Source organism: Pinus tabuliformis, chromosome J (genome assembly GCF_031772625.1).
Source record: "Pinus tabuliformis cultivar Carrire ecotype Pingquan chromosome J, CPIR1, whole genome shotgun sequence".
NCBI lineage: Eukaryota > Viridiplantae > Streptophyta > Pinopsida > Pinales > Pinaceae > Pinus > Pinus tabuliformis.
The window spans coordinates 1,633,990,805-1,634,009,408 of NC_142295.1; the positions used below are offsets into that span (position 1 = coordinate 1,633,990,805).

General features: G+C 37.0%; 3 pseudogenes; 2 read left to right on the forward strand and 1 right to left on the reverse strand.

Moving 5' to 3' along the window:
- LOC149233763 (G-type lectin S-receptor-like serine/threonine-protein kinase At2g19130 pseudogene) overlaps positions 1 to 7,849 on the forward strand; it is a 33,030-nt pseudogene extending 25,181 nt beyond the window's left edge.
- Positions 7,850 to 14,671: 6,822 nt separating this feature from the next.
- Positions 14,672 to 17,380, reverse strand: LOC149233764 (G-type lectin S-receptor-like serine/threonine-protein kinase At2g19130 pseudogene; annotated as a pseudogene).
- A 149-nt stretch (positions 17,381 to 17,529) lies between these two features.
- Positions 17,530 to 18,604, forward strand: part of LOC149233765 (G-type lectin S-receptor-like serine/threonine-protein kinase At2g19130 pseudogene) — a 32,464-nt pseudogene continuing 31,389 nt past the window's right edge.

Sequence of the window (18,604 nt, forward strand, 5' to 3'; positions counted from 1 at the left end):
AGAAGTCATTGTAGACCATTGGATAGGAATGAAGAGGATACTCTCCGGGAGATTCAGAATGATAGGACAAAGAGAGTGGTTATTAGTATCGACGGTGTATGGGCCTCATATACCGGTGGAAAGAGAGGCCTTCCTAACACAGTTACAATAGCTGGGAAACCTGCACACATAAAAACTGTGGGTGATAGTGGGAGATTTCAATATGATCACCTCCACCGAGGGAAAGAAGGGCGGATTGCAATGGGAGGATGCAGACATGGAGAGATTCAGGGAAACACAGGAAGCCCTGAAAGTGATTGATATAAACACCATCAATGGAAAATATACCTGGAATAACAGAAGAGGAGGCAGCAGGCAGATAGCCTCCAAACTGGATAGATTCCTAGCAACGGAACTCTTTCTGGGGAAAGAAATATTTTATGAAGTAACTATCTTACCATGTCAAGGATCAGACCACTGGCTGATCAAAATTGAAATTGCCATGAATAATCAAAACCAGCACAAACCTTTCCGTTTTGAAGCCTTTTGGCTACGAGACCCAACCTTCATAGAAAAAATGGAAAACTGGTGGCAGAATAGTGAAGAGGAGATAAAATGGAAGAACAAGATGCACACACTCCAATTAAGACTAAAGGCGTTAAAAGGCAAAATCAAGAACTGGAACATAGAAGAATTTGGCAACATTCAAAAGGACCAAGAAAAGCTCCAAACAAAAATGAAAAGGATGCAACAGAAAATAATAGAAGAAGGGAGAATAGAAGAGCTAGTGCAGGAAGAAGGAGAGGTGCTAACTAGATTGGAGGAAAGAAGAAAATAGGAGGAAATACTATGGAGGCAAAAGTCAAGAGTACAATGGTTGAAAGAGGGGGAAAGGAATATAAAATTCTTCCACAGAGCTATGTAGCATCACAGGCAGTGGAACAAAATTTTCTCCCTAAAAAATACCCAAGGCAATAGGGTAACTCAGAAAGAGGAAATGGAAAAGTTACTAATAAAACACTTCAAAGGCATATTGATGGAGATGCAAAGACATAGAGAAGAGGAGATAGCAAAAATAAGTCAATACATTCCTAAAAAGGTAAACAGGGAGCAAAACATGGCCCTCTTAAGGGTAATCACTGAGAAAGAGGTAGAAGATATAGTGAAGACAATGGCCAAAAACAAAGCTCCAGGCCCGGATGGATTCACAACATAATTCTTCCAAGCAACATGGATCTTTATGAAACAAGACATTGTAAACGCAGTGGAAGAATCAAGATGTAATAAAAGAATGCATCCAACATGGAATGAAACCTTTCTAACACTAATACCAAAGGTAGAAAATGCAGATGAACCTCATGGCTTCAGACCAATAGCTCTATGCAATGTAATCTATAAAATTCTAGCAACCATAATGGTAAAAAGATTACAACCAATACTTGCAGAACTGATAGCAAAAGAGCAAACAAGTTTTTTGAAAGGAAGACAGATAGTGGATGGGATCATAGTCACTCAAGACGCGATACATTCATTAAAAAAGGTGAGAAATAAGGGAATGATGATTAAACTTGACTTAGCAAAAGCCTATGATAAACTCAGCTAGGAATACCTCAAAAGTATCCTAAAAGCTTATGGGTTTGATGACAGATCGATAGAGTGGATAATGTCAACGATATCCACTCCAAGCATGTCCATACTGCTGAATGGAACACCAACAGAAACTTTCAAGCCAACCCGCGGACTCAGATAGGGAGACCCACTATCACCGTTCCTGTTTATAATAGCAGTAGATGGTTTAGGCAGATTAATAAAAGCAAGAGTAACCAGTGGGGAACTTAAGGTCTTAGATTATGGGGGGAAGAATTAACCATTACACACCAACAATTTGTAGATGATGTAATGATGTATAGTCAAGAAAATCTTAAGGAAACAAAGAAACTAGTGGAAATCCTTGCAGAATTCACAAATGCATCAGGCATAGAGGTAAATAAGGATAAAATAGAAATATTTTTCTTCAATACCCCAATAGTGGCTCAAGCTTTCTTAGCCAGAACAATGGGGTTCAGAATTGGAAAGCTCCCAACTAAATACCTGGGAGTACAACTAAGTTATAAGCAGAACATAATAGTGAATTGGAAAGGTTTGATAGGGAAAATTCAAAAAAGAATGGACAATTGGACATTTAGAACAATAAACATACCTAGTCATCTTATCCTCCTGAAGTTAGTCCTCCAAGCTATACCAATTTATCAAATGGCAAGTCAAGCAATTCCTAAAACCATATGTTAGAAAATGGAGGAAATCTTCAAAAAATTTCTCTTGCAAGGCACTAGCAAAACAAAATAGTGGGCTTTGCTCTCATGGACATGGCTAAGCAAATCTGTCACAGAAGGGGGCTTAGGCCTGAGAGACCCCTACATATTAAACCAAGTTATGGGTGCAAAATTATGGTGGAGGTGGATTCAAGGAGGGGAAGATCTATGGCAATTGTTATGGGAAAATAAATATGAGATGGCAAGGTCACCTGAAGGCAAACTCTGAAACCAATCTGAAAAGAAAGGTTCAACCATCTAGAACCTTGCAAGTCTTAATATAGATATTCTGGAACAACTCTTGTTGCTCAAGAAGCTAACCATCACTGTTAAACCATTTGTAAACAAGGGGTATCTCAACCAGCCTATGAGGATGCTCTTCTAGAACCATGTCTTCATCGAATGCGGTGACATAGCTTCGTAGAAGAATTTCATATCTCCTTTCACTATTAGCTTCTGATATCTTCTTTCAATGCCTAACTTCATACCCATGAGGAGGCCTTTTGTGACTTGTATTTACCACATTTTTAAAAATTTTACTCAGACATTGATAAAAAATATGTGTCCCTCCTCTCCTCCTTTAGTAATTTCCTCCACTCTCCGACTTCCCCTTTGGTGCTTTGTCAAATTTTAATTTTACTCAACTTGCTGGGTGGTTTCAAATGAAATCCTTTCTGGTTTATGAGAACCATATTTTTTCGACCCTTAAGCATAGATTGAAAACAGCTTTCCGAACTCCTGTTTTTAATGAGATCCCTTTCTACCTTCTCCATGTGCCACATACCTTTGATAGGTTCATGTCTTCTACAGTCTCTCTAATCACTGTTTTGATTTTTAGCTTCACTTGTTTCTTTGAATTACTCTGCCCTCCAAAGAGCCTATGCTTATCATTGAAGATCTTAATGGATGCTCCTTGAAGATGCTTGACCTGATTCATTTGAGTTTATTTTTTTAATAATATATGCTTTCCCTTTTTCAAGATGCATTAGTAACGATTTTTAGTCTCTTTATCCTTACATAAGTACACGAAAGTCTATTAACTTATGTTCTCATGTCCCATTTTTCCTTCTGTTGACTTTTCAAATAACCTTAGAATTTGGGAGAAGGCTTAACTAACCTAATGTTTTTGATAATGTAGATGTAATGTTGTTTGGAGAACATTAGTTTATAACATATCCAATTTTGTCTCCCCTGGCCTGAAAAATTAACGGTTGTGATGTTTTTGTGAGCTATAAATACAATGGAGCTCAGAATTGTTTGGAACATGTAACCACTCCTTATTTACGAGGGATTCTAATGGATTATTAGAGCTTTGGTTCCACATTTCCTCTTTTTTGGTTGTCCACGCTTAAAGTTTTTATATTCCTTTGAATATTTGGTCATCAGTGTAGGGCAATCTATGTTATGTGTGGAATTGCCTAATATATACAAGCATTGACAAATTAAAATGGTAATTTGTATGTCAACTACTTTATTGTAAATTGGCTTTTTCCTTAACTTTTTTGTTTAGGAGATAAGATAAGATTACAATAAGATAAGATGGGAGAAGGCAGTAATTATTGATTGCCTTGAAGTTTCTTTGTTTATCCAATCACTATACCTAAATGAATATATTTATCTTTTAATTATGTTGAAATGAGACGATACCAGAAGTCTGCATTTGGTGCATCTACATGCAGTTACAATATATTTTTGCACAAACAAATTTGTCTTTGTGGTGCTTTGATGACCACCTTGAATTTTCCTTGGAAACACCACATCTTGCTATTATTAGCCTTAAATATAGTTTTAGGGGATTGACTTAGTTGTGTCTCTCCATGAATGTCAATTGTTTTACTTTTTCTTAAACAACTTTGCTTAACTTATTGCTGTCTATTCTATCCTTGCCTGACGACAAATTACTCTCTATCTCATATATTAAGGACAAGAAATAAAATAACTAATGGTTATGTGTGTCTGTGTGTGAGAGAGAGAGTGTGTGTGAAATAGCCATTCATACTCTAAGCCAAGAAATAAAAAACAAGGATACAAATAATTATTGTTTTGTCATGAAGACTTTTACAAGAAGTGAACTTTGGGCCTCATTATGTTGGCATGCAGGTGTCAATGCTCAAGTTGCATCAATTGAACAAGCAACTGCTGAAACTCCTAAAAAGGTTGAAGCCCCAGTGGCTGTTGTAACTGGAGCTTCGAGAGGAATTGGCAAAGTCATTACTCTGTCACTAGGTAGAGCAGGCTGTAAGGTGCATACTTATATCATTGCCTACTTAATACATGCAATTACAATGGTTGTTTGAACTCATTTACGATAAACTGTTTATAGATTTATTTATTAGAAAAGGAAGAGAGCACAAATGATGCAACAATTGACATGATGAAACTTTCTCTCTTGTTGCTTTAGATGAATATAATGCATGAGGAACAAGGCGAGTTGTTTTTGCACTATTAGGAGATGCAATATTTTATTTTTGTAGATGGTCTCTGTTTAATACATGACCTTTTTTCATTGTGTATTCATACAAGTCATGTATGACATGACAAAGGAAATGCCTTGTAATTGTAAGAAGGGAAAAGTGGAGCAGAGGGGTTTAATGTAATACAGTTTATCATCTTGAACATCCACTAAGGTCAACGATAACACACGGTAACCGGTACCCTTCAAAGAAGTCCAAGAAAAGTGCAACAAGGAAAAGATGATAAGTTAGTATAAAATCCTACGATCCCGAATTTTAATGCCTTATGTAATAAATGATGCATTGCTAGAGGAAGAGAGAATAATTTAGTAATCTTCAAGATTAGTTTCAGCAATGTTGTTTCATAATCTTGTAACCCCCCATACTGAATTCGGAATAGTTTTTTTTGGCAGGTTTTTTATGGGCCTTATTTATGGTACTTATTTACTACTTTCAGTGTATCTTGAGCATGGCATATTGATTGGTTGTGGATTTCATTCTTTATTTGATTTGCATTGTACTTTCAATAGTCCAATAGCTAACTTTTGTTAGGTGCGACTTGAAATTTTCTCTTAAGTTTTAACAGGCGATGTGTGCCATCTCCCTTTGGAAGTTTATATTCTTATATATGTCTGGGAAATTTCTTTTGTTATAGATATTGGGTTCATTTGTTTTAGCCCTACCATGTATGTACTTTTGCAATTTTCTTTTAAAAGTTGTCTTGAGATATTTTTATACGGCTGGGCAATTGTCTTATGTTATAAGCTATTGTATTATCAAATATGTCGCATTCAATGCCTTGTTTCTGGTAAAATTTGCTTGCAGGAATTCTTGATTAGGTAAGAAAATGATTTTTGCTTGTTTCTCTTTTTCTTTGTCATCTCCCTTTGGAGTCTGCATTCTTATATGTGGTCAGAAATGCTTTTGTTAAATATTTTTTTCTTTGTTAAACCTACCATGTCTTTAGTTTTTCATTTTTCTTTTAAAAGTTGTCTCAAGAACTTTTGTTACAGTTGGACAGTTATCTTGTGTTATATGCTACTTAATTATCAAATTAGTTGCATTTAGTGCCCCATTTTTGATAAAAATTTCATGCAAGCATTCTTGATCACATAAGAAAGTGATATTTTTCTTGTTTCTTTATTTATATACCTCTGTTACAGGCACTAAGTGCTTTATGCTTAATTTGTTTCCCAGCGTTGTCATCGAACTTGTTTGACATGGGTTGGGTATTTTCTAATTGCTTGTGTGTTTCAAATCTATTTGTATGTTGACTACCTTCTACTGTTTGAATGAAAAGTTTAATCTCAGAATTGGGCAAGTGTGTAGCAGCAAGCAGTGTAGGATTTTCTTAGTCTTTGATTTGCAGAATTATGTATCATATGTTTCTTCTTTTGAAAATGCACATGATGCATCTATAATAGTAGACTTCTTTCACTCAATAGACATGTTCTTCCTCAATCTGTTATAATGAAATTCATTGTACTCTAGAGTCCATACATAAAGAAATACACATGGCAATAATGATATCATTTTGTTTATAGGCTAGGACCCCATACAATTGATTAACACGTTATGTATTTGTACAACTCAGATTCTATTGATATTGCACCTACAACACAAGCATTTAAATTTAGGGTGTGGCTTCATACTTTGAACATATGAAAAATAGACACTCTGACCACTTTCAAGTACCATCCATTGAACTCAGTTACTATTGCTGAAGTTGCCAATTATAGTCTTGTATCTGTATGTTTCTAACATGGCATAGCTCTCAAGATGTTTGACATGTCATCATATGATATAACTTTTGATTGCAAGTGATTTCATTATGAACTCTGAATTATCATCATCCTACACCTACCATTTTTTAGATTGAAATGATTGCTGACCATTTATACTTAAGATGATAGTGATTTCTCGAAGGTATCCCAGCATCCTGATCTCTTAAATAGTAAAAACTATCCAAAACTCAAATCTGGGTTATTATAATTAGTGATCACTGATCATAGTTCTTATTCCAGTTTAAGAGAATGCAATATACACTATACTGTTAATATATCTCAGTATTTGGTATTAGCGTTGCCCATAAGTTTGTAACTTTGTATTATCGGTGCGTGGTATCATGATGTTTGTATGAATGTTTAACTTTTACCGTACTTAGATTTGGTTGTTTCATGTTTAACGAAAATCTTTCATAACAGTCATGTAGAAATGTGTCTTCTTGGTTTCATATACTTCTTAGTTGCAACTATCATGACAAAAAACAAACAAATTCACAATACCATCATTACTTTGATAAGTAAAGTGAGACATCTCACAATTTTAATTCCTTTCAGTTCAAATGTTTTCTCTGTGAAACATATATTCACTTGAGTCCTGATTAATCATTTTTCTGTGAAGCTGGCAGATTTACAGCCTCTTGAATGTTCAATTGCATCACTTTACTCAAATACCTCTTCTTGAAAAAAAAATCTATATTTTGGATTTCTTTATAATGCAACTCTCAAATCTCAACTGTTTATCACACAAGGTCTTACTATGTTTTTTCTGTAAAGGAAATTGATGAATTCAAATGTTCAAGGCCTAGGCTTTTGCTGGGGAGGGAAGTTAATAAGTTCTAATGCTGAAGGCATTCTAGGCTTTGTCGCTTGCTGATTCTCAGTAATGTTTGCATTTCACTTGTGGCACTTTGAAGTTTGTAACTTTGTACCCCTATATTCGTAATAATGCAAACTTCAAAGTTATTAGATCACACCTCATTGTGGAGTTGTAAACTATCTACTTGGCTTTTGGATATCTAACTGGAGTATCACTTTAATCTTTCTTTTATTAATGTTTGTTTTCATCCTTTTATAAGTGGTATTTCCTTCCTTCTTGTCCTATTCACTTTGGATCGTTTTAACAATTTTCCTGCTCCATAGGTGGATGCTTGTTTTTTCTGTTTTATGTGAGATATAGGGAGCACTTTGTAAGATGGGAATGTAATTCTCTTTTCTCTTTAATCAAATGGTAATGCAGGTTCTTGTGAACTATGCTCGGTCGATAAAGGAGGTTGAAGATGTTTCTAGACAAAATATTCTAGTATGGTTCATTCGTGTCTAATTTCCATGTCCTTGTGTACGGATGTAGACATCATCATCATCATCACCATGTGCTAATATTTATTGGTACCATTATAATTATTCACTTTGACTTCTTGCATCCATCATGCTTCACTATGTGCTATGGTTGAAAGTCCCTGGGGTGATCTATTAAGTCCATAATATATTACGGGTATGGAAGATCAATCATCATAGTAATATCCTTGCTAATCACACGGACCACCTAGCTAGTCGAAATTGATGTGTGTCTATTGCAATTGATTTTTTTCCACAAAGTTCATATAGGGTCAACCCACACATGTGCCAAAAATTTATATATGGTTGTATTTGTTGCTCCCATTTGTTTCATAACAGGTAGCATGAAATTCTAGCTAGGTTAAGTGTTCAGTGCTAGTAAGGCATCAAAGAGTCATTTTGTGCCCATGGTTATATGGTGGAGTGTCTAGTCATGTCAAGCTACTTGTTGGTTTGATTTATTAGTTATGAAAACATGGTGTTTGACCCGTGGAAGGTGGTTTGCACAAGGAGATTGGATTCTAGTAGTCAATCATTTTGCTTTCCTTGATGATGCAAGGTTCTACATTGTGCAGACAATACATTAGCTTAATGAATATACTCCCTGGGGTTGATTCTGTACAATGTGTTGCATGCTAACCAATTTTACAAGATTGTCAAATTTGTCCACTGCTCAGTGAGTTCACTCAGCTCAACTCCAAAAAAGCCAAGTCTTCTCATTTTAGCAAAACTCAGTTAAATCTTGTCAAATTCACCAGAACTCAACAAGTTTGAATGTGTTCAACCAACATTTACCTATTTTAAGTTGTTTTTGAGTTTTAGAATTTCCTGAAATTCACCTCAATTGTGGATGTATTGAAAATGTATTATTCCTCATCAATATAATTCTAAGCAATCCCTTCCACTTCCACTGGTATTATGGTACTCTTATGTGTAAGAAGGTAACTCATGTTAGCCTTGAGTTTTCACAATTCGATTATGTTGGACATAATCTTCCGGGATTTCTACCCTATAAATAAAATTGTAAATAAATAAAGTAGGAGAATGCAAAGATGAACTGACCCTTTGAAAATGAAACAAAGGGTTGCATCATTGTATATATCTGAGTGCACATTAATGAAAAGACCATCATGGAGTTACCTATCCTGGGCTGACAGATTCAAACTCTTGCTCTTTGGCTTTGCCCAGTTGTTTCCCTAGTCCAGGTCATGTGACTGATGGTAACCTCCAAAACGTGTTGTGCTCTAGGTCTGCAGTAAAAATCTTCTAATAATATAGTTTTCTATGTAGTGGCAATAAATCAAACTACAAGAATCACTATATATTTGATAAACCATTTTTGGCTGCACCTATGTGAAAGTGACAGCTATGAAAAGAAGCCTTCCTGTTAGGAAATAAAACCACAGCCACTGCATAGGAAACAAAAGCCTTGCTCAAATATTTTGGTAGAATATTTTGTCTACTTTTAATCGTATCCATCAAGTAGGGCATTATCCTCCTCAATAGTTTTTGTATTTGATAAAAGAAACCATGCAATTTAGAATACTTTCAAAACTGAGCCGGTTTGTCCTCATCCCTGCCCTCAGCATTCAAACAAAATAACCAAGTGCCTTCTTCCCGTCCCCAGTGTTTGCATATCCTACCTCATTGACTTGCTTACATAAAATTGATAGTTCAACAGCGCGATGGATTTTCCTTGACCCATGGAAACTACAGGTTATATATAATAAAACACGCAGATGATAAGATTTTTCGAATCAACAGACCAGACCAATTGACATGGCTTTAGATCTTTCTTGAAGGAAGAGCATTGTAAATCATCAAGTTACCTAATTCCAAATGTTAGTTTTAGACCCCCGATAGATCATTTTCCTATGAACCCCTCCACAAAATTAATTATTGAATTAGTTTTTAGCTTCTGGGGTTCAGTGATTTTATTGCAGCGCTGTTATGTCGAACAATTTGGTACCTCAGTGTGATAATGTTCATCATCATCACCAGCAGGACCAGCAGCAGGGCATGGGAGCCTGCGTTGAGGTTGGACAATATGCTAGGAGAAATTGAAGGGCTTAGAAGGGACAAAATCATTTTAATGATGGAAGTCGTGAAGCTGAGACAACAACAACAATCCACTAGGAATTAAGCAAAAGAGTAAGACCCTGTTCCTCGATCATACATGCACACAATGAAAAAGGGCAGAAAAATGAACCAGATGAATGAACCTGCCTCTGTCTGTCGCCTGGTGATGGGGAGCTTGGTTTGTTGCCTGTCTGTCGCCTGGTGATGAGTCAATGGTGGTGAGCTGCAGAGCGCGGGATGGAGTTTCTGCGTGGAGGCAATTGGTGAGCTGCAGAGTGGGGATGGAGTTGCTGGGGGAGTCGAGTTGGTGAGGGGAGCTGCAGAACCCGCAGTTTGGTCCAAATTCAAAAGGAAAGGATCATAGAATCTAGCGAACTCCGAAAATCTGTCAAACGAGATCCCATCCGCAATTAATGTGGAACAATGGTGGAGGGTGGTGGAGCTAGCGAAGGGTGGCGGACGGCAGAGGAATTGTCAATGGCCGGAACCGGACATTTTTCTGGGCGGTGGCAGAAACCGAGCAATTACTCCGCCTTGTTAGACTAATCCATTTGGAAATATGCGCTGACGTCAAACTATTTTACACAGACAAATGTTGAGCGGGGTGGATCTTCGTGGATCTGAATCTGAATCCGTCTCTGATCCAGGGATCCGTGGATCTAGCTGCTAGGCCTCACGGATATGGTAACATAGCTTCCCTTCCTTCTCGTTATGTTGGATTTGTATTCTCACATCTTAGTAAAAAATCTTTTACAAATGATTTGCAATATTGATTTATTTATATTTTTGTTAGTTGTATTTCAACTTCTTAACACAATATCTTTTTGTCTTTCAATTCTGTTTACAGCAACTGTCAATAGTTGATAGACACGAAAGGAAAAATTGTCAATAGATCATATACACCTATAAAATGGCATTAAGGGGTGACTCCAATTTGAGATGGGCAGTAACTTATGCCACTTACTGTCTCAAAGTTTAGGAACAACAAACAGAGAAACAAAAAAGCACATGCCTTCTTTATGTATTCATGAAAGTGAACTGGCTTCCACAACTTGCTGCAATTAAGTTGGTTGTAAGAGACAAGATGATAAAGAAATTAATTTCAAAACTGACAGAAATAGTCATTATTTGGTAGTGTAAGGTTATCAGTTTCATTACTAACCAAAAAAATAAAAAATAAACTTAAACTTTAAGCATTGGGCTTGAATAAGTGAAAATAACAATGCACTCTTTCACCTGGGCTTTTCCATCATAAGCAACTACACTAGAAGACTCAACAAATTCTATGGGAATCTTTAGGCCGTGATTTTTCAGTTGCAGTAACCTACTATGTGCAGGCTGCCTCACTTTGGCCATCAAGTGGAAATCACCATCATCAGGTTTGATCTCAGTTTGTGGTTCTGTTCTTTTTAATCTGTCTTAGTTTATCTGAATCTGCCTCCAAAGTGAGCAAACTAAAGTAATAATTTTCTGTGGGAAGTTAACGGTATCATTTTGTGGTTTGCGGTTTCCAGCTTGCAATACTGGCAACATACATGGGAGATGAACTCGTTGCAATTTATCGGTATTTTTGAAGCTTGGTAGTTGAAATTCCATTCTCTACTACAAGAGACAATTTGATTAAAATATTTGACAAGGTATTCGTCTTTTTCCCTGTGAAGTAAATTTGATTACCATGAATATAATTTTTATCTGGTATGGCTCTTCACATAGGTGTTCAAGGGCTAAAGTAAGCAGTGGTATGTTCGTTTTGTGTATTATATGTTACTCTCTTGAATGTTATTGTTACTATTTAACTTGCAAGAACAACAGTTTGTTGCATGAATCAGAAATGATGGATCTTTCTCCCTATCAAAATTTTTATTACTGTACATCAGGTTTACAAAAGGGAGGCTTTCCCTTAAGGATCATAAATAAGGGGCAACCATATCAAAGAGAAAACAACTAAATATTTCAGAGGTTAACAAGGCTTTTCAAATTCGTTTCGTTCGCCTTAATGGGATTCTCTTTACACACACAAGGAATGCTCTGTTTCATTCTTTCAACTTTTCAAGCCAGTTTTTTACATTATGTTTGGTGTTTTCCTAGTTCACAAATACCTCTTTACTTATAAATTTCAAAAATTTTGAATTGCCAGCGTCGAGACATTTGATGAAGTTTGTTCCTCTGCAATATTGGTCGATGGCTCAACTTTTAGTGGACTTATGTTTCTTTAGATTGTGTCAATTCTAATATTCACAGTTCATAATATAATCTTTATGTTGTGGTTTTCTTCCAGAATGACTCTGAATAATGTTACCAATATCAGGAGATCAAATCCTTGGAACAAGTCTCAAATCAGAGCATTAGGACATTTATCAGGGGTTTGGATTGTTGTCATGATTTTTGCACTAGGCTTTCTTACATGAAGATATAAGGTGAAGAAGAAAATGGTGAAGCCCAAGTCTGAAGAAGATGAATTTCTAAGGCCTTATCTTCTCGCCTGGACAGAATACTATATGGGAGCTCATGGTACCTCTTGTTCGGTGTGAACTTCTTGTTGGTGACTGAGATCAGAAGCAGGGACCACTAACTTCCTTGTTGGGTGTGAACTTCTTGTGGGTGGCTGAGAACAGAAGCACAGACTGTTAACTTCCTTTCTAGGCAGCGTGGAAACCTGATTCGGTTGTGTACATTACCATCGGGGGTTTTATACCATCTGGGAGTTCTATCTACAACATGGAGGTGTGAGCACTGAAGGGAAAGACAATCATTCTCATTTCTGGGCATTACCTCCTCTTGGTAACTTGATATTCATCCTTGTATCAACAATACAATCAATATAAAGACCATATACATGTTGTAACAACCAATATTGTGGAAAACACTCATTATCTACATTTCTATGCAGTTGTTCAACCATTTCTAATAGTGTGGTATTCATTCTCCATTTGTGTTCTCACTTGTGATTGGCAACTTTTTCTTAAGAGCACTTTTGTATTTCTATTTTCAGCACTTGTGCCTGGATTTTTCACTCTCTCTCAAGTAACACTAGAGAGAAATCTCTCTCTAAGGTACTTTTAAGGAGGCTATTTCAAATTTTGGGTTAGATTTGGTTCCATCCTAAGCTGCAGGAAATGCCTAATCCAACCATGTTTTAATTCCTGAAATACCCAAACGGGTACAAAATGCCTTGGAAACATTGCCAACCATAGCATATGACATTTCCAAATCTAGAAAGATTGCACAATAAAGCCAGAAATGTTTCCAAGGCATTCCATCCATCTTTGGTGACATTTTAGGCACTTTATTAGAAGTTTCTAGGCCCATTTAAGAGTCCGAGAATGGTATGGGACACTTAGGAAAATATCACCCTATCCATGACTCCATGCCAAGCACCTTTCAAGACAAAACAAAGATAGGGATTCGGCTTTGAGGAGCTTGTCACCTTGGTAATCATTGGTAATATTAAATCTTAAAGTAGAAGGATAGAAAAGGTAAGATAAAGGAGAATGGATAGAAAAAGTAAAATAAAGGAGAATGCCAACTTTGACTTAAATTTTTAACAATACCATTAATTGTTTCAAGATGCTTGAGAGTGGTTCCAAAAGAGAAGCAAAGGTGTATGTATGTACTTGTCAAGGCTGCTTCTTGTTGAAAATGATGACCATGATAACTTGGTATGTTTAAAGAAGGATGAAGCTATTAGGTTGATCAATCTTTATGTCAGTTTAATTGCATTCATCATACCAATGATAACAAAGGTCGAAAGGAAATCTATAATAACTTCAAAAGTCTCTTTGCAACAATAAATACTACTCTAGTCCACTGACTTGAAACTAATCTCTCCAACCTAAAGAAGGGTGACTTTGACACATCTGAGGAATATATTGCAAAGTTTAAAAACCTGAAGACCGACATTATTCAAACAAGCAAAAATGACAAATAATCATTTATAAACTATTTGTTATTGCACTGCACTAGTGTGGCAGGTTTTACAAAACATGACATAGTGCATAAATGTTGGAGGAGAGTTGCAGTTGTGGAAGAATATGAATCAATGTTGGAGCAGAGTTGCAATTGTGGAAGTGTATGTTTCTATAAAAGTTTTAACTTTCACGATAGATAATAACATCAAATTCTGTACATATTTATAGTTCGTCATTTTTGTGTACCATAAACCATATTGTGTGTAACCAAAAGCCAAATTGACAATACAATTGGGATTTTAATTAATATATATATAATTTACACTGTAAATATTATGTGGTTTCCAACATTCATTATTCTCTATTTTTAATATTTTGTTAAAAAAATACTTGTACTTTTTAATCTTTTACAGAAATTCAACAATTCCAATTTCATAATTCTATTTGCCTTTTTTTTGTACCTTTTGGGACAATTGCTAGTTAATACAAATATAAAATTATTAAATAATAAATAACATTACATATGTAAATGTTAAATTTTTTTTGTTGTTATAAAATTCACATCATAATATTTTCAACATTTATAATAATATAGATTAAAAAACTTAAATTAAAATATTATATTTATAATTTATTTATTTTTTATTCAACGCAATTTGTTTAAATTTGTTTTTTTTTTTTTTAATTCATTGCTTCATTTACCCTTCAAATTTGCGTGTGACCCTAAAGAGAGTACTAACAGCGGCATAATACACAATTTTATTTATTTATTTAACACACTATAAAATTATGATAGAAATGATCAAATAACAAATATAACTAAAATTTAAAATAAATAAATCATAAATTAAAATAAATAAAATGCTTTAGGCATACAAATTATTATACGAGCAATTATGAAAGAAGAATGAACTCCGTGTCTGCCACGAATCGAGAAAGCGTGTGGGTCCGTCCAACCAGTTTTCACTTTTTATCAACATTTTCACTGTACCTTCTAACTTGTAGGTCTGAAAAAGCATTTGAATGAAATAGCAGAAAACAATGCTGTGTGAGATTCTACAACGGAGTGGAGGGATTACCAGTGTTGGTGCGTGCATTTGCGGAAGAATCTTTATCCCCGAAGAAGACGGTTAGACTCTCGGCACAGGTGTGGAAGGAGGGCGGAATTGGGGGAGCAGGGGGTACGTCAACAATGCCTTCCAATATCTGCAATACTTTACTCATCGACGGCCTCGCGTCTTCGTCGTCCTGGATGCACCATACTCCCGCTATAGCAGCCCTCTCCACTTGTTCTGCGTCTGCATCGTTTAATAAGTTCTTGTCGAGCACCTCCATGGCGTTTCCGCGGCTGATCTGAATTGCAGCCCACGCGGGAAAGAACAGCTCGCCGGATTCTGAGTCTCTGTCCATGTTTCTTCGCCCTGCGATTATTTCGAGCAACGTCATGCCGAAGCTGTAGACATCGGCCTTCACAGTGATGGGCAGGCCTGAGAGCCACTCGGGGGCCAAGTACCCTCTCGTTCCTCTCAGGGTCGTTAGGACCTTACTATACTCTCTGCCCAGGAGCTTTGACAACCCGAAATCAGCCAACTTCGCGCGAAAATCGGCATCTAGGAGGATGTTTTCCGGCTTGATGTCGCAGTGAATGATGCGGTCCCTGCACTTCTCGTGAAGATAAACAATTCCCCGGGCAGTCCCCACCGCGATGTCGAAGCGCGTTTTCCAGTCCAACATCCTGTGCTGCGCCTCATCATCTCTGGGGGTTTGGTCGAACAGGAAGGAGCTGAGGCAGCCGTTGATCATGTATTCATACACCAACAGTCTTTGGGAGCCTTCGGTGCAAAATCCCTGCAGCCGAACCAAATTCACATGTTGCGTGATTCCGACTGTACTCAACTCCCTGCAAAATTGCTTTTCATCTTGCCTCACACCCTCCAACTTCTTAACCGCCACCAGAGAGCCGTCTGGTAGAGTCCCTTTGAAAACGGACCCAAAACCCCCGCCTCCCAGACGTTCAGAAAAATTCTTCGTTGCAGTCTGCAGCTCTCTATAAGTGAATACAGTAAGCCCAACCGGCGTATATTCGGTTGCAAACAAGCGTGGGGGCTTGCAACACCAGAGAAACAGCAACACAAAGGCCATAATAGCGACCAGCCCGCCCACGACGCCGCCCACCACGCAGGCGAGAGTCGTCTTCTTGCCGGAATTAGAGGAACGAGGTACATCGGCGGCATTTAACCGCAGAAACAGAGAGACCCCGTTGTCGGTATCGTATAGATTTAACAATTCACCGAACCACATTACACACGTCTGCAAAGTGCCGTTGACGTAGGCATATGCAGTGCAGGAGCAATTGGTGAGACAGGCTTCCTGGCACCGATTTTGGCCTTTGAATTGAAGCGGTCCAGGGGGTATAGATTTGCCACTCAACTCTACAAACAAGTCCGTGGTGGTGCCGTTTTCGGCATGGCTGCATCGCAACGGCGTCTTCCGAACACAGCCGCTTGACCACTGCTGAGATTCCCATTCTTGGCTGTCTCTGGGGACAAAGCCTGGCACGCAGCTGCAGGACTGAAGATTGTTATTGTTGCACAATCCATAAGGCCCGCATACGCCATAAACCTCGCATTGAGTGAGCGGCTGTTGCCAGACCATCACCCATTCTTTATTTTCGAGCATAATGTACACTCGCATTTGTCCCGACTTATCCATAACTATACGCGACAGAGATGTCAATGCACGACCTGTAGCAAAAGTGAAATACTCAAACGAACCGTTCTTGAAATAGCTAATTTTGTACCAGTAATTCGACGGCCACGCCAGAAATTTGCTGAAATCTTTACCGTTCCAAACGCCACTCTCCCAGTATGTGGTGCGATTCTTCCACAACAGCACAAACTGCTTGGCTCCGTCTGGATCCATCCGTAGGGTGAAGGGTCCAGGGCTCGGATCCCATGGGCTTCTCCACGACGAAAGCGCCTGGGTATTAGTAACCTTCATCCGTGGCAACCATGTATTTTCTGGATGGTCGAAACTCTGCCAAATGATTTCAGCACTATTCTCAGCGCTCAGCACCACTAAGTTACCAGAATCCCTTATCACAGCTGAAGAGGGCTTCTTCCCATTCCCCTTCGACGACCAGACGGTCGATTTTCCGTAAGACAGAAGGAGACTTCCGTCTGCTGTGAGATGAAAAACGCCAGAAGCGTTTTGTAGCGGCTGATCCCTGTTGGCCATCCAAACGATTGTTTGCTGTGAAGCCTGGGCATACCAAATTCCTACATACCATTTTTCAACACTGTTGTGGTTGAGATTGAAAAATCCAAATTTAAAGATACCGCCTTTAGAAATCCTAGTCTGATTACCGGTGAGAGAAGAGCCCAACACTATTCTGTCGGAAGCTGCATTTTTCGCATTGGCAGGTTTTATATGAAGGAGCAGCAACACAAGCAGGAGAAAAAAACAAGACAGAATCTGTGGAAATTGCTCTCTCATATTTTTCTCACTGTTCCCCATTCTAAAATCAATAATCAGTGAGCTACCCTGCTGCCACACCATAGTCTCAAGCCTATTATAACGTGTTCACTAGTGCAGTGTTCATGAGTGCGATATCTGGCCTTTGAATGCTATCCGTTCAACTTGAACGACTCGATACGGTATACCCCATTATAACGTTTTCATGATTGCGGTTGGGCGTTGTCTGTTCTACTTGAAGCAGTCGATACGGTATACCTGCACCAATGGCGGACTGACTGCCGTCCGGCCTTTGACTGTTCTCCGTTCCACTTGAACGAGACTTTTGAATGTTGTTTGTTCCTCTTGAACGATTCCACACTAATGGCGTACTGACTGCTATAACGACTTGACATTGTATACCTAGAAGGCTAGACGGACTGACTGAAGACTTGTCTGCACTTTGGCATTTTTTCTAGCATTTTATATTTAAGAAATGATTCGTGTAATTTGGCAATGGTTCAAGCATTTAATATTTAAAAAATGACTCAGCGTTGACAAAATATTTATATTAAAAGTCCAAATGGTCAAGAATTAATAAAAGCTATTCTACTTCACATATATTTATTTTATAACATAGCTTTATGGTTGAAGATTAAAATTTAACACAATCTATATTGATGGGCGACACATTTATTTGAGGCTTGATAACGAAAATGCAAAGCATTATAATTAATTTTAGAATCATACATTTAAGTTATTGAGCTAATTAATTTTAGAAACATAAATTTAAGTTATTGAGCTGAGAGTCAGTGTAAAGGATGTGTAAGTTTGTTCGTCTATCTATTTCTCTTTAAAATAAAATCAAAAATCAAAAATTATGTTCTAAATAGAAAAATAATGTTGGTTATAATAAAAAAATGAATATATTCTAAAGTAATTAGAAGTAAGAAAAAATGTGTGAGTAAGATGTTTAAATTTTATAATTTGGTTATTGATAAAATATTTTAATATTGATATATACTTAAAAATATGTTAATGATGAAAAACCACATTAATTTTCCTGGTAAAATGTCTCAATGTACATGTTATGTAAAATGTTTTAATGTCAATTGAGTATACATTAAATATCATTTTAAAAAACTTATATATATATATATATATATATATATCATGAAAAATATGTTTTTATGGTTAATGTTTTAATTGGTACTAAATAAATTGTATTTAGCTTTAAAAATATAAATTAAATGATAAAAATAACACATGTATATTACACTGTAAAGAAATTTGCACATGAA